A 14,540-nucleotide genomic window follows, 5' to 3' on the forward strand; every position below is an offset into this window, starting at 1 on the left:
TATTCTTCCCTTAATATTCCCACATTTTTCAATAGAGTTATTCTTTTATTTGTTTCTCTTTATTTTCTTTTTAATTCAGTTTTCTTACTATTTTAAAGGTTTATTTTAAATAAGCCGTGAGTCCACAGTTTACAGTTTAAGTTTTAATTTATTTAATATTCTATCCATTTTAGTTCCTCTTGTTCCCCAAAAAGTTCTCAGCAGGGTTATCTAAAAGATAGGGAGAACTGTAATATGTATTGACATTAAGCAACAGCTGTTGCATTCGCGGAAATGTCTTTAAGAAACTACAGTCACACTTTTGGTTGCATACTTGCAGCTATGTAATAAAACTTCTAAAAGCAATATTTCTGTTACGTGAGGGAGCCTGGGACAAAATCTTATCTCATAGGGGTCTGTGCTCTTGAGTCAGTGTAAGGATCCTTGATGAGAATACAATCAATATCAAAATAGACCACCCCTCATGGGTATACAACACACCAAATGTCCCTGTAACATTTAACTGTATAAATATATAAAAAACAGTTTAGTAAAATCATTCAAACTGTTCTACACTCTGGTACTTGAGTAAATGTACCTTGAGATTTTCCACTGCAGTCAAATAATCCCTTCAAGTACTGAGATTTGTCCTGGTTTATGATAAGGAGCACATGAAGGCAGCACACTTTCCATTCTGATACCAGCAGGGGGAGCTCATGTTTCACGTTTGATGCTCATGTTGGCTGGGAGAAGGAAAAAAAAAAGTTGATTTTTTTTTTCTGTAGCAGTGCTTTGAGCCAGCTGAGACAGACAACTGCATGTTTGCTTTCCAGATTGCACTAGCTGTTTATCAGCATTAGAGCTATTTAGTGAGGAGCTCCTTGATTGTTCATATCTTATTTCCCAGCGGCAGAGAATTACTTTATTCATGTGATAATTCATTTGTTCACATCTTTTATTATCTTGAATCCACAAAGAAGACATTAATATTAGTCCAGGAATAGGATAAGCTTAAATGCTGCTGTCAGAGCCTTTGTGTCTTCCTGACAATAGATGTAACAATGAATCAGTGTGACTCCGGTGATAATGTAAGCTGCTGCTCTGAAGCGACAAAGCAAGGCTGAATTGATCCTGCAGCAGAGACTCTTAAATGGTTGGAGGCACAGAGATGTTTTCCTGTGGGGTTACAACACACCGGTTCCTCTTTCTCCCTGACACAAAACACCACTTTCTGCTCCATATAATGAATGGCCAGAGTCCAAAATGGGTAGATACAGTCTACTGTGGAAAGGTCAATGGTCTTGTGATGGCGATTGCAGTTTATTATCCTCATTGTGCTCAGTGTGACATAAAGTCCAGGCAGGGAGCTCTGCGCTCTCAATTTTGTCAAACTGTGACTCCTTCAAATTGAACAACATACAGCTTACTGTCTTGGTTGGGCTCATCAGTGTGTGGGTGAGCATCAGCGCTGCAAATTAAAATAACAAAATGATGGAGTTAGTGACTGATGGCTGACTCATAGACAGATACCGCAGAGCTGACTGATGCTTCTACGTAACACCCAAAATCTCTACTTGTGAGCCGCAGCAGCCAGCTTAGTCTCTGGAACACAGGAGGGGGCTTAATGAGAGTTTTAATTCATTTTTGACCGGAGCTGTGATTGAATTAAACTCCCACAGAAGGGCTGGATCCTCTCCTCGCCACAAGCCATTTCCTCCTATTAGAGATGTAACACAAGCAGCAGGCCGAGAGGCAGGTCAGTCTGAGATGAAACTGGCCGCTCGTCCTTCATTTTATGGAAACATAAACTCTTACAGACTGTGTGTCTGCTGCTGGTGTTACTCTTGGTGCGGTAGTGTTTTGACCAGCTTGTTCTCCCTCCCAGCTCATCAAATACGCCAAGTTGGACAGTGGCCAGACACTTCAAGATATGACGATCTAGGTACAGCTCTAGTGTCATAGCTGGAAGCGGTCCTCCAAATTATTGCTCTGATGTAGACACTGAAGTCAGGTGATAAAGCATGAAAAGCTCAACCTATTGTGTGGCCTTTGGGTATGACCAATGATTTTGTCATTGTACAAAAATTGAGGCAAAATGCCCCTACAGCCGGCGCTGCCATCTTGCTCATTTGTATCCAGGCTCTGTGCATTGGAGATGGGCTTATAGAGCTGCAGTGTTGACATCCCGCCCCCTTCACTAACCAAAATAGACATTTAACTTGCAGACAAAATGTGTTGGCGCCGTCAGGTGGGCTCAGTCTGCAGCAGGACAGCTTCTCGTGTTGCTCTGAAGCAGATATTCAGTTACATGTCCTCTCGCAGTTCCTCCTCTACTCTTCTACTCGGGAACAGAGCGCTGCAGGAGCCCTATTTGTCAACAGAGCTGTCAATTATGAGGTCACACCCCCTTTTTACAGCATCAAATAACCAATTAAAAGTAAACTTGTCAGCAAAATGAACACTTGGACATCAAGCAGCGTGATAAGAACTAACTATAATGACAGAATCCATGTTGGAGAAAAATGTATTTGACGTGTATTTTGATGTTATAGTTTGACTCACGTCCCATCTGTTAACATGGAGGAGGCGGGCTTTATGAGCTATACTGCAGCCAGTCAGCAGGGCGCGATAGAGAGGGTTTGGCTTCACTATTAGGGAGCTGCCATGTAGTCAATCTTTTAACACGTTTATGGGTATGAGGGATGGGACACACATTTATTCATACTTCAGCACTACTTATTAAAACCCAAAATATGATCTTTTTGCTAAACCTTTCCATGTAGTGTTGTTGCCTGAACATGACTAAACAGTGATGATTTTATAACATTAATGAGTCAATTATTGTTGTCCACGCTCATAAAATGTGAAATGTTCTCAGCAGGCTTTATTTTGAAAGTCTAACCAGACATGGCTCATTTATTATTAACATGTTTGTCTTTGACACAGCTGCACCGTGCTCCACTGTGCTTTTTTGACAGCAGCTGCCAAACAATTGGGAAATTTCCTTATTTGTTTTCTTTCTGAGAGTTGGGAAAAGCATTGATACCACTCGTGTGTTGTGTTGGGATGTGTTTGGCCTAGCTTAGCGTAAAGACTGGACACAGTGGAAAACAGCTAGTAAGGCTCTGTCCAAAGTGAAACATATTTGTTTATATGACCCACCTTGGGTCTTATTCAAAGGTTGTATCCACAGGGGCTGATCAAAACTAAAGATGTGGTCTACTGGGTGTGGAAAAAAGCTCCAGAAGTCACAGACATTGTCATTCATTTGCAGTTTCTTGCCACTTGCAGTAGGTTAAATGTTGACATGACATAAAAAGAACACACTGTTCCCCGCAACTGGCAAACAATTTTGTTGTCGGCCCCTCGCAGCCAGAAGCTCCCGCCGCTCTCCAATTTGACATCTTTGTTATTGTCCTCTTGTAAACGATTCTTCTTCTTCTTCAGCCTCAGATGTTTTTATTCATTGTGTCGTGTGTTGCATGATATAAACACGGGGTGGACAGCAACAAAGTAAATTTGCTTGAGTGCTGTACTTGAGTACATTTTTTGAGTATCTGTACTTTACTTGAGTATAATTTCTGGGGGAAACTTGACTTTTGCACCACTTGATTTGAAAGACAAATATCATACCTTTGACTCTGCTACATTTCTATGAATGCTACTTTTGTCGGCTGATGAATTTTCTTTTCTTTTCTTGAATCCAAAAGACAATAAACTGTGTTTGTGTAGTTCTGCATGTGTTTTGTCTAAGTGGTGTTGCCGTACCTGTACCTCGCGCTTCTCCGTGGTTGAACGTAGAGCAAACATCACTCAGATCAGGCAGCTCATTTCGTGGTGGTAATGATGCTACGGCAGTGAAGGATGACGGTGCTCCACCTGAGCACCCATGGCCATATCTTGAGCCCATGTTTGAGGTTTTTGAAATGAAGAATGATATTGTTTATTGCGCCTCCCACTGGCTATAATCGGTTGTTGCGGGAGAACTCTTCCCAATTTAACCAGACGTCTACAGCTCCCTTTGTCAAGGTTCTAACTCTTGTTTTTCCTCGCTTTTGTTTGTAGACAGTCTGAGCATCGAATTTGTTTCTTTTTCTTTGGATTTTCACTCATTTTTTTGAAGTTGTATCTGTAGTCATCGGTCTTTTCTGTGTTTGTTCAGCCATAGTAAATTACTGTTTCCTCACAATGCTTACAGAAACCGTAAATGCAGCGAAAAGTTCGAGATTGTTACTTTAAGTATTTTTAAAAGCAAGTACTCCAGTACTTTGACTCAAGTACTGTGACTGAGCAACGTTCACTTGTATTGGAGTAATATTTGACCAGGAGTATCTATACTTTGACTCACGTAATGAAGTTGTGTACTTTGTCCACCACTGTATGAATGTTCCTGACTATAACCTGTTGAGTTCACACATCGGCTCACCCCGACTTCATGAGGACATTTTACTAAGAGACTGGCAGGAAAAAAAGTCTGCATAAAGTCGGGGTGATACATTTGGCCGATAGCGTTCACACATGCAGCCCACAGGGCCCACGAGTGCAGTGTGAATGACAAACAATGAACTTCTACTCACTATAGAGCCCTATAACACCAGTTCAGTTTAATTCTTTATCAGCTTGTGACCCCTTTTACCTCATGTCATTTTTTAATACATAAATATAAATTCAAGCTGTGTCAATAATAGCAGCATATCTAACACAGTTTGCCATGAGGCTTGCGTTTGTTAACATACTACCCTTTAAAGACAATGGAACTGCAATTTTATGTCCTAATTAAAGTTTAAAGATTCATGTGAGTTGAAAAATCCTATGGGCTATTTGGAAACCTCTGCATCTAAACCCCTCTACCTATAGTTAATACATCAACTAGTTGTTAAAACAGTGCTGCATAGATTAGTGTGTTTCTTTGCACTGTGTGTTTAGTGGTTGTGCACAGATCTTTAAACGCGTAAGACACATGATAAATGATTACCTTTTATCTCGTACATCATCTCTGCTTTGGCTCCCTGTGGAAGACATGCGTGGTATGAGCAGCGATAGCATGAAGGCCCAGTGCAGAATCTTCACAGCACCGTGAGCTTCGCAGCAGAATTGGAAACAAGAGTGATTGTGTTGTCATGTCACTGAAGGGGAGTCGGTGGCTGTCTTGTTCTCTTTCATTAGGAGACAGTAAGAAGATGGATGTGTGGAAGAATGGGCACATATACAGTTATTGAAGGCTTTTACTGAATACTATACATCTTTCTGACGCTGCTGATATGCAAGACTAAGACCAACAGCATTAGTCTTTTCAGCAAATGCCAAAATGACAGTTGTTACTGTGATGCCACTATAGAGCTACCAGGTCCACGTAGGGACGAGTTGGACCATTTTAACCATGGTGACGAGGGTTTCGAGACCTTAAGGAAGAGGTAACTAGGCAGTATCCATTTTTTTATACCATAATACCTTCTTGCCATAATTCAGGGGTATACCATATGTGCTGTAAAACTGCAGAGCGGCTGGTTGGAGGGGGGAGTCGCTGTCATACATGTATGACATTTATGCAATCACTTGGACATGTCTTGCTACACAATACAGGATTATATAAATTGTTAACATACATTATACGACTTGCAGATCTCAAGGACACACACACACAAATAACAGCGAAATTGGTCACTGATCTGTGCGCTCCCGCTGTAACTCAGCGGAGCCATCCTCCAATTATAAAGTAACTTAATGAGTTCATCAGCTGTCGACATAATGCACGGCATGCTGGCCAAAATAAGTTTGCGTAAACGGATGTTGCATGGACGTGCTACCCTCTTAAGCGACAGTTTACCTTTGGCACATGTTGTAAAATTTGTGTATAAGACGCACTTTTGATACTTTTGTTTTTCATCTCAAAAGTGGGCTGTGTCCTATGTAATGGTGCGACCAATACACCAGTATAAGATGCAGAGAGATGCATTTTATTGTGTTACAGTATTTTACCCAGACAATGGCGCTATAATCCTGCTAAAGCTTCGTCACGAACATGCGCCGTCAAGACCGCCAGGGGAGCCGCCATCCACACAACAATCAGCGTTACCGTAGGCTTAGCTCAACGACAGCAGTGGGAGCTGGCAGGATTGCAAACTGGAAAAAGGTAAAAACAGATGGTAGGCTTTAACTTGTGTGTGAATGTGTTTCAAATTAAAATTCAGCTAGTGTTAACTTGTATACACACTTTTATTGATAAATAGCTACAGAAAACCTTTTTTCCTGCCTCTGGGATACCCCCAAAAACAGACTGCGATTTATATTCCAGTGCGATTACTAAGATTTTTAGTGCATCTCCGGCATTTATTCGAACATGAACTTTTACAAGTACTTATTTTAATCCGACTATGATATTATGCTTAACCTAACCAAGTCATGTTTTTGCCCAAACCTAACCAAACCTGAACCTTAGTGTTGTCAAACAATAAAAACTTTTAATTTTAATATTTAAGGAAATAAGAAATCTTGTCTTCCTGTTTTAAGCAAATGGAGCACTATTAGTCAAAATCCACAATACATAAATTATTTCAGTAGCTAAGCAGATTTTTAAAACAAGTTCTGGTTTAGATAAGAGGATTAGTATAAACCGTGTGTTGGCTTCAGGATGTGGTTAGCCTAGCTTAGCACAAAGACAGGAAGCAGGGGGAAGTAGCGAGCCTCCCTCTTTCCAAACTAAAACCTACAATTCTTCAGTTCGCTGATGTGTAAAGTGTGTCATTAAGTACACTACTGCCAATGTATTAAAAAAGGCAACTCATGGATAGATGCTAGTGAGTCTGCAATTTAAGTCTACCTTTCAGAAAAAGACCTTTAAAAGACTTCTGACACATTTTCACATCTTAACAGATTTAAGTCACAGACTATACATTTTACAAAGACTTGGTGTCTTGCAGGATCACTATTTACAAGGCAACAACTAGATTCCTATTCAGATTGTTTCCGACCCTGCGCCTGGTGGAAATTTACAAAGAGAAAAAGGTACACTGCAGCAGAAACAAAGGCAGCTTTTGACCATAGCTGCACTTACTGTACGTGTGCAGCACTTTGTTTTATCTCTGGTTATTTGAGGCCTTAATGTTTGCTGTGTTAGTATTACAACCTAGAGAGCTGCAAGAAAGGCATTTCCTTCCTCTCTGTTATTTCAAACCTTCTCGAAGTCATCGTAGATAACTGCCGCTGAGCTAACACTGTGTCTGAAAAGCAAACAAGTATTGAGTTAGGACACAGTGACAGCAGCCTTTGTGTGTGCAATTTAATCAATCATCCACCATGTTTAATATGAACCTAGAGGGTGCAGTTATGGTTGTTGACAATGTTCATGGCATTGAACTTCCCAATTAGCATGAGCTAATACTAAAACCTTCTGATAATATTAAACATTTTTGATATACAGAACATAAAGACATGAAAAGGGAAAACTAATAGACAGTAAGACAGCTCCATCTGAGTTTTATGACTTTACACCATATCAAGATGACAAGAGTTAACCTTAACTTTGGCAAACTCTCTTGATTTTATCCCAACATAAAAAAAATGTCTTGCTTGAAAAATAGCTTGAGCAGTCTTTTGGTAAGAGGCTGGCAACAACTGGCAACAACTGCAACTTGAGAGTTATATTTTTTAACTGTCAACAGAGCTAGCCTTTCTTTTTCCACCTGCCTCTAGTCCAGGGGTCTGCAACCTTGGGTGAGCGTGCCACAATTGGGAGCTTAACCAATGGCACACTGGCAATTAGTGTGCAAGTGTGTTTTTGTGTAGTGTTTTTTTTTGAAATATTGAGATGCCCTCTCATCTGCGGCCTGTTACTAACCTTTGTCTGATTTTTTCCGATCTTATTGCATGCATTTGGTAAAGATCCGCCCCACTCTGGCTCTGGCTAATAGGCGTCGTACTCTTCACAGAATGCATGGGCTCGGTAGGATGGTGGGCCCGCTTGCTAAGAAAGTTAAAGTACATGTTCGGGCATTCCAGCACTTTTGGAAAGAGTGTAATGATGTGCTGGTGTTGCAGCGGCCACCGCCACTTTGTTGTTAACCTTTCGCTTCCTGGTCACTGTTTTGCATGCGCAACTCTCAGCAGAGATAGTTAGGATGCGAGAGAGCCCACCCATCAGCAACTCAGCTCCTAAAAACGATGTTATGTCTACGTGAAGCATGAAAAACACAGTCTTTGGGTCAACATATCCCCACAACTGACTACTCCGAAACTTGCAAATGGAGTTCAGCAAAGGAAGGCAGTGCCAGGGGTCACAGTCACCGGTAGGCATCTGTTTATGTGTAGCACACGGCTTTCCTTAAGGGTGCTGTTTTTGCTGGTCTTTTTTTCATCTTAGATGTGGATGTTTTCATAAGTAGCCTTCTTGTATAGTGCTAGCATGCTAAGCATGTGTTTTAAACATGTTGCTGTGCAGGTCGCCTTTATGGATGGAAAATAACAGATTGTTACGACTGTATAGTTGTAATGTGTTTTTTCTTTTATTACTATTACTGTGAGTTATGTGTGCCTTTGTTTGTATGTGAGTGAGAATGTCCCTTGAGCTGATTGGCTGACACCTCATCAGCGTCCGCAGGTGGTTGGCTGCGTCCGAAGACGGCAGATATAAGAAACAAACGTTACGTCACCGCCTCAGCTTTTGGGGAACCCCGTCTCCCTCTCCTTCCAACCGGCCACGTTTTCCTTTGTTTCAAGATTCCGTCTGTTTAATTTAGTATAGCAATATGTAGGGGTGAATCTTATTTACTTAAAATTGTTTTCTCCTGTTTATATTAGTTAGGGAGGTAAGTGGTTGTATTTCTGTTCTTTTTGAGTTGTTAGGTCAGATCATTTACCTTCTGAGTTAGAACTGTTTGTTTGTTATTTTTATTCACCCTGAAGTTCAGTTTAACACTTTTTGTCATTGTTAAACTTATACTTTTTTGGTTATAAAAATAAATCGATGTTAACCTTAATGTTGATTTGGCACTTTGTATCAAAAAGGTTGCCGACCCCTGCCTCTAGTCTAATGATTAGCTAGGCTACAAATCAAGCTTCATACTTTATGCACAGATGTGTCTTCTCAGTCAAAATTGACATATTTCCCATCTATGACATATTTTATATAATTGTTCAACTCTTCCGTTTTAACAAACCTCTGCTAAAGTAAAGCTAAAAGGAAAACATTTCAAACATGAAAAGTCTGACAGTGACACTATCACAGGTCTGCGCCATGAGGGTGTCTAATCCAACACTCTTGTCATGTGTGGCACGAGCCTTATCCCACTCCTCCTCTGTGAAAAATCTGTGTCACTAAAGCTTTGGTAATAACGTGGGGGTTAAACACCACGCTGAAGCAGTTTAATGCTGAGGGCCGTCTTTACACAAGAGTGTGTGAGCAGAGTGGAGTAGAGCTGTGAAGGGGGATGGGCCGACACCACGGTGATGAAGTCTCTCTCTCAATGCACAGCGTCTCTACTTCTCCTCTCAACCTTTCTACATTTACAATACATACAGCAGGTTTGTTAATGTAAAGGGCGGATATCAGACACTATTATTCAGTTGTACCTTTCACCTTGGACATTACAACAGCTAGCTGCACATTAGGGCTTCACAATTAATCAAATATTAATACCGATCACGATTTTGGGATTCTTACGATTAAATAAGTGGTTGATGTTTAAAATGCTCCGCCCGTGGAAAACTCTGTTGCATATCAAATAAAGCGCCTCCTAAACTAACAGCCACTCCCCCAGGGGGCGATGGAGAGGTTTTGGCTTCACTTTTGGGGGAGCTGGCATGTCGTGATGAGTGCCTACCTTGCAGCCGCAGTTTAGAGAGGACAAGTGAACAACAGAGGCCGGTGTTTCAGTTCAACGAGTGACCAAGTTTACTGGTGATGTTCGGCCAAATGCGTCTGTGGTTGTCGTGGTTACAGCAGCTGTTGGAAACGGGAAGAGAACACGTAGCTGTCCTTGTAAATGTCTCTTTGTTGGTTTTCAGTATGATCTCAAAATATACTTATCTGTTACGTCCTGGAAGTGTTGTTTGTGCAAACGTGTCATGAAGGCTACTGACGCTCTGTCCTATTTTGAACGCTGCTCGTCGTTACACTAAAACGGGACGAGAGTGAGTCACTCGTTAAACTGAAACACCGGTCCACAACGGGTCGTCACTGTTGTTTGGCGGTATTTCAGGTTTAGGGCGAGTGATGTCAAGCATGAAAAAATAACATGCAAAGAGTGAATGAAACCTGTGTTTGCGCCGCAAAGCAACACAACTTGTTCAAGCAGCTGAAAATACAACTTGATGAGTGTATGAAGGCCAAGAGGAAGAATGTTGCTACCCCCCGTCCTCGTCCAGCGTCAAGTCAGACATCCATAACAGCGACGCTGTACAGAGAGACATCCTATCCACCCAACTCCAAAAGAAACTAAAATTACCAATGCAATTTGCTTTGAAATTGGCCTCTAGAAGACCCCAAAATGTTAGTGAAAGCGTCGCTCTGTTTATTTCAGTGTGTGAATGCACAATAAGAAAAGTTGTCCCTAAAATTAATAAATAATTGTGATTAATAATCGGGATTATCATTTTGTCCATCATCATGCAGCCCTACTGCACATGCACATTACACATTTCTGCAGTAACTGTAACAGGTAAATAAGATACACAGGCTGTAAGCATTTTTAATTCGTTGGGTATTTTAACATTTTGACTCTCTTTAGGAGCCAGCCTTCCAGGAACTGCATTTTTTGGCACTTCAGCGACGGCTTCAACTTTCATCCCCCGAGTTTGAAGCTTGATTTTGAAGGCTGGAAGGGAATGTGTAATTTAATACCGTTACCAACATCAATGTCACTTTATTTGACACATTTTATTGTGAATTTGAAGTTGTTTTTCTCCTACACACATAATCCTCAAAAGAAATGTCATTATATGACATCCATAATTCTGTACAGCGTGTCCTTGTACAGTGTGTTCACAACTCTGTCGAGTTTCTGTGGAGAATGTAGAGCTGTGTGCAAACACCAGGACACACGCTGATTTCATTTGATGACGTCTAATCTACTCCGAGGAGCTGGTGAGGGCACATTCATTACATGACATCATTAACCACTTAACAGCCGACAGTGTGCTGAGGGGCGGCGAGGAGACTGCATGTGCTCAGTCAGCCTCTGCTGAAAACAAACTGCCGCTGCTTGCTTTCAGTCTTTCAATCTCGACGATTAGAAAATGTAGGTTTAAAATAATGTTGTCAAATGTAATAATAGGATGGCCTTAAGATGCTTCTCAGGCCCTAGCACACTGATAACAAACATCAGCACTGATGGCATCTAAAATCATCAGTATAGTAAACACTGTATTTTCACCCATGTGACCTGGTTAGTGGATGATTTTCGAGCAACAAACTGTTCACTGACTGCACTATAAAGGATTTCTGCATGAATTTAATTATGCTTAAAGATGCCTGTACTTGTAACATTAAAAATGTCTGGCACATCATTTCTCAAAAAGATGTAGAAAAACTAGTTCATGCATTTATTACCTCTAGGCTGCTATTCCTTATTACCAGGCTGCTAATAAGTCTCTGAAGACTCTCAGCTGGTCCAAAATGTCGCTGCATTGAACGGACAAGAACGAAGAAAAGAGAATATATTTTCTCCCTCTGCTCAGGCCATAAAATATAAAAATGAATTTAAAATCTTTCTTCTTACCTACAAATCTCTTAATGGTCAGGCACCATCATGTCTCATGGCTCACAGTTCCTTATTACACTACTAGAAGACTGCGCTTGAATAATGCAGCCTGCTTGTGGTACCTAAAGTCTCTAAGTAGTAATGGAGGCAGAGCTATAGCTTGCTTTAAACTACACGCTCACGCACACACGAGTGCTGCCTCTCGCGCCCTGCGTCTGTTTGGAGCATCGGCTGTGCACGTCCTCAAAACGAACGCTACGCAATCAAGATGCAGTGTGCACATGAGCGGTAGGGGCAGTGTAGAGGCAGAGGGGATGTGACAGGGTCGACACAGCAACATGAACAACAATGGCAGAAAGTTCTGAAGACAAGCTGATAGACCAAGTCTGCAATTGTCCACATCTGTACAATGTGTCATTATCACTGCACAGAATATGCAAAAGCTGTCACGTTCTCTGCTGTGATCTCAGAATTAACATAATAGTAACCTCCTCGAGTGTCTCCATGTCTGTCATTTCCATAGACTGTGTAAATAATACACGTAGTTTCAGTGACGTCACCCATTGGTTGCTGAAGGAGCGTTTTGAAGCCCGAATTGCGCCGGCGCTGGGGGTCGCCATATTGGAAATGCCAGGGCCTACTAATCCAGAGGCGGAGTGTGAACGTGCTGAAGCCTATGGCTGAGGACTATAGGCGGGCCGCATGAATCAGCCAGATATGGCTATGAAGCTAGGCTATATGCTCCTCAGCGTAGCTAGAGGTTATTAGCCATAGACTGTATACATAATGAATGAGCTAGTTTGAGATTCTGTTTGTGACGGTGACTGACTGCAGGTGTTTAGTTATCAGAGAAAAGAAGTAGCAGACTCGCTGCTCACTCGCCCCGGTGAGAGAGCGGCGAGCCGACACATAACAGAAAATGTAAAATAACCGGTCTTCTCATCACTACGGTCCGCTGTAATCTCTCCGGGGAAAAGCCAACAACTCCTGACTCCTGTTTACTGACCAACGATTAAATAAATGTTTGATAAACACTGAACAGGCTAACAAGCAGCTAAAGGGAGCACAGTATACCTGCAACTTAGTGCTAAAAATATTTCGATACAATAACACTAGCATTTAACTCACCGAAAAGCTGGAGCTCAGATTTCTTGCACAGCCATAAAGTTCCATAAATCCCACAGAGACGGATTATTTGTCCAAACTTTGAATGAAAAAATCCCCAAAAGGCTCCAACAACACAAACAGGTGAAGTTAAGTTCAGTGTCTGTGTCTTTGTTGACGTCTAGCAGACAGCCAGCAGGATCCACCTGTCAATCAAGTGATTTGGCCCCTATGATTTAAGGCTTAATATTATTAAAACAGGTGTGTTATAAAAAAATTCATCCCCCGTACAGTTATCTTGAACAATAAAATTAGCTATTTATAACAAAACCGTTTTTTGTACCAGGCTGTAAACATGTTTATTTCTGCTGTAAAAAATGGGCATTTTCCCATCTGCTGTAATGTTATTTCCTGTTTTCTGGAGCCTCAAGTGGCCACTCGAGGAACTGCAACACCAGAGGTTGGCTCTTGGTCATTTCCCACACATACGGTAGTTGCATACGACCTGAGCTCTCTGGTGTGCCCTCTAGATGTATCCTCCAGTCATACATGTAGTGCATAGCCAAGTAAGGAGTGGGCTTGAAACTTTCCTTTTTGATGAAGGCTATAGCTCAGGCTGGCTCAGGCTGGCCTTGGACCAGCCCATGGTGTTGCTGTTACAGGCTAAGACTTCTCTTCTCTCTATCTGTGTGGAGTTTGGGTTAATGTTGCTGCTTGTATCATGTATGTCTCAGCATCTCAAAATAAAACATGCGTATCAATATCAGAATCTTAACATTAATGTGTGTATTTAGTGTAGAAACTGATGGAAAATATAGTGAAGATTAAGTGGGCTACACCTTTTTAAATGTTTAGGATTCATTTAGTAGACCTTTCACTACAAGTTGTAAATAAAAATTTAATCTGTTAATTTTATTTATAGGAACTTGAAAATGTTAAAAACTGAAGCCAATAAGATTTGATCAGGGATTTAAAAGGATTCAAAGTGGATACTGGATTTGGATCAGTAAAATGCTTAAAATGAAATTATTTTTTTTATGGAGCTTTCTTTTAAATTGAAGAAAATTGAGTAAAAATCTGTAAGTATTAATACTGGCCTGTATTGATCTACGCCTTTTCTTCTCACACCCCCATCTGTTCTTGCTCCAGTATGTGCACGAGCTGTTAGCTGCTCCAGGAGAACTGAGCGTGTTTATATCACACAACCATGCACTGATGTTACAAAGCATCACAACAGTCACCAGGTTCATGCCTCGCTCTCCACTGCGACTTTTATCTCATTTAATTACAATGAGAGGGTGACATCAGAGCGGGGCTTTTGTACTTGCTGAGATATGAGTCCGCCGTGTGGGAACATCAGTGGGCAACTGTACCCTCAAGCCTTGCCTCCCTCACACAGACTGATTTCCCAGCCTTCCTCCTTTTATTCACTGGTTAATTACATAACTCATCTCTCCTCTGGCCGCGGCCGTGTCAGTGGAACAGCTGGGATTATTCCTGGAGCACAGATCCTGGCAGACATGAATCGAAACCGGTTCTGCTGCTATTGGATGATACAGAGGGAAGCGAAGGGTAAACCGTCCTTCTGTCCTCTTCTTTATGTTTTAGATTTCATTCAGATAAATTATTGGCTGAATGGGCGGGTGCCTTTGAATGTCACACACAGTCCTTGGTTGGATTATTCATACAGGAAGTTATTGTACATCAAATGAAGCTCCACAACACTGAAGTTGCCCAAAAGAAAAATAAAGAGTGCTAAGG

Source organism: Semicossyphus pulcher, unplaced genomic scaffold (assembly GCF_022749685.1).
Source record: "Semicossyphus pulcher isolate SPU_LCO1_2020_fin unplaced genomic scaffold, fSemPul1.0.p SCAF_5, whole genome shotgun sequence".
NCBI classification, from domain to species: Eukaryota; Metazoa; Chordata; class Actinopteri; order Labriformes; family Labridae; genus Semicossyphus; species Semicossyphus pulcher.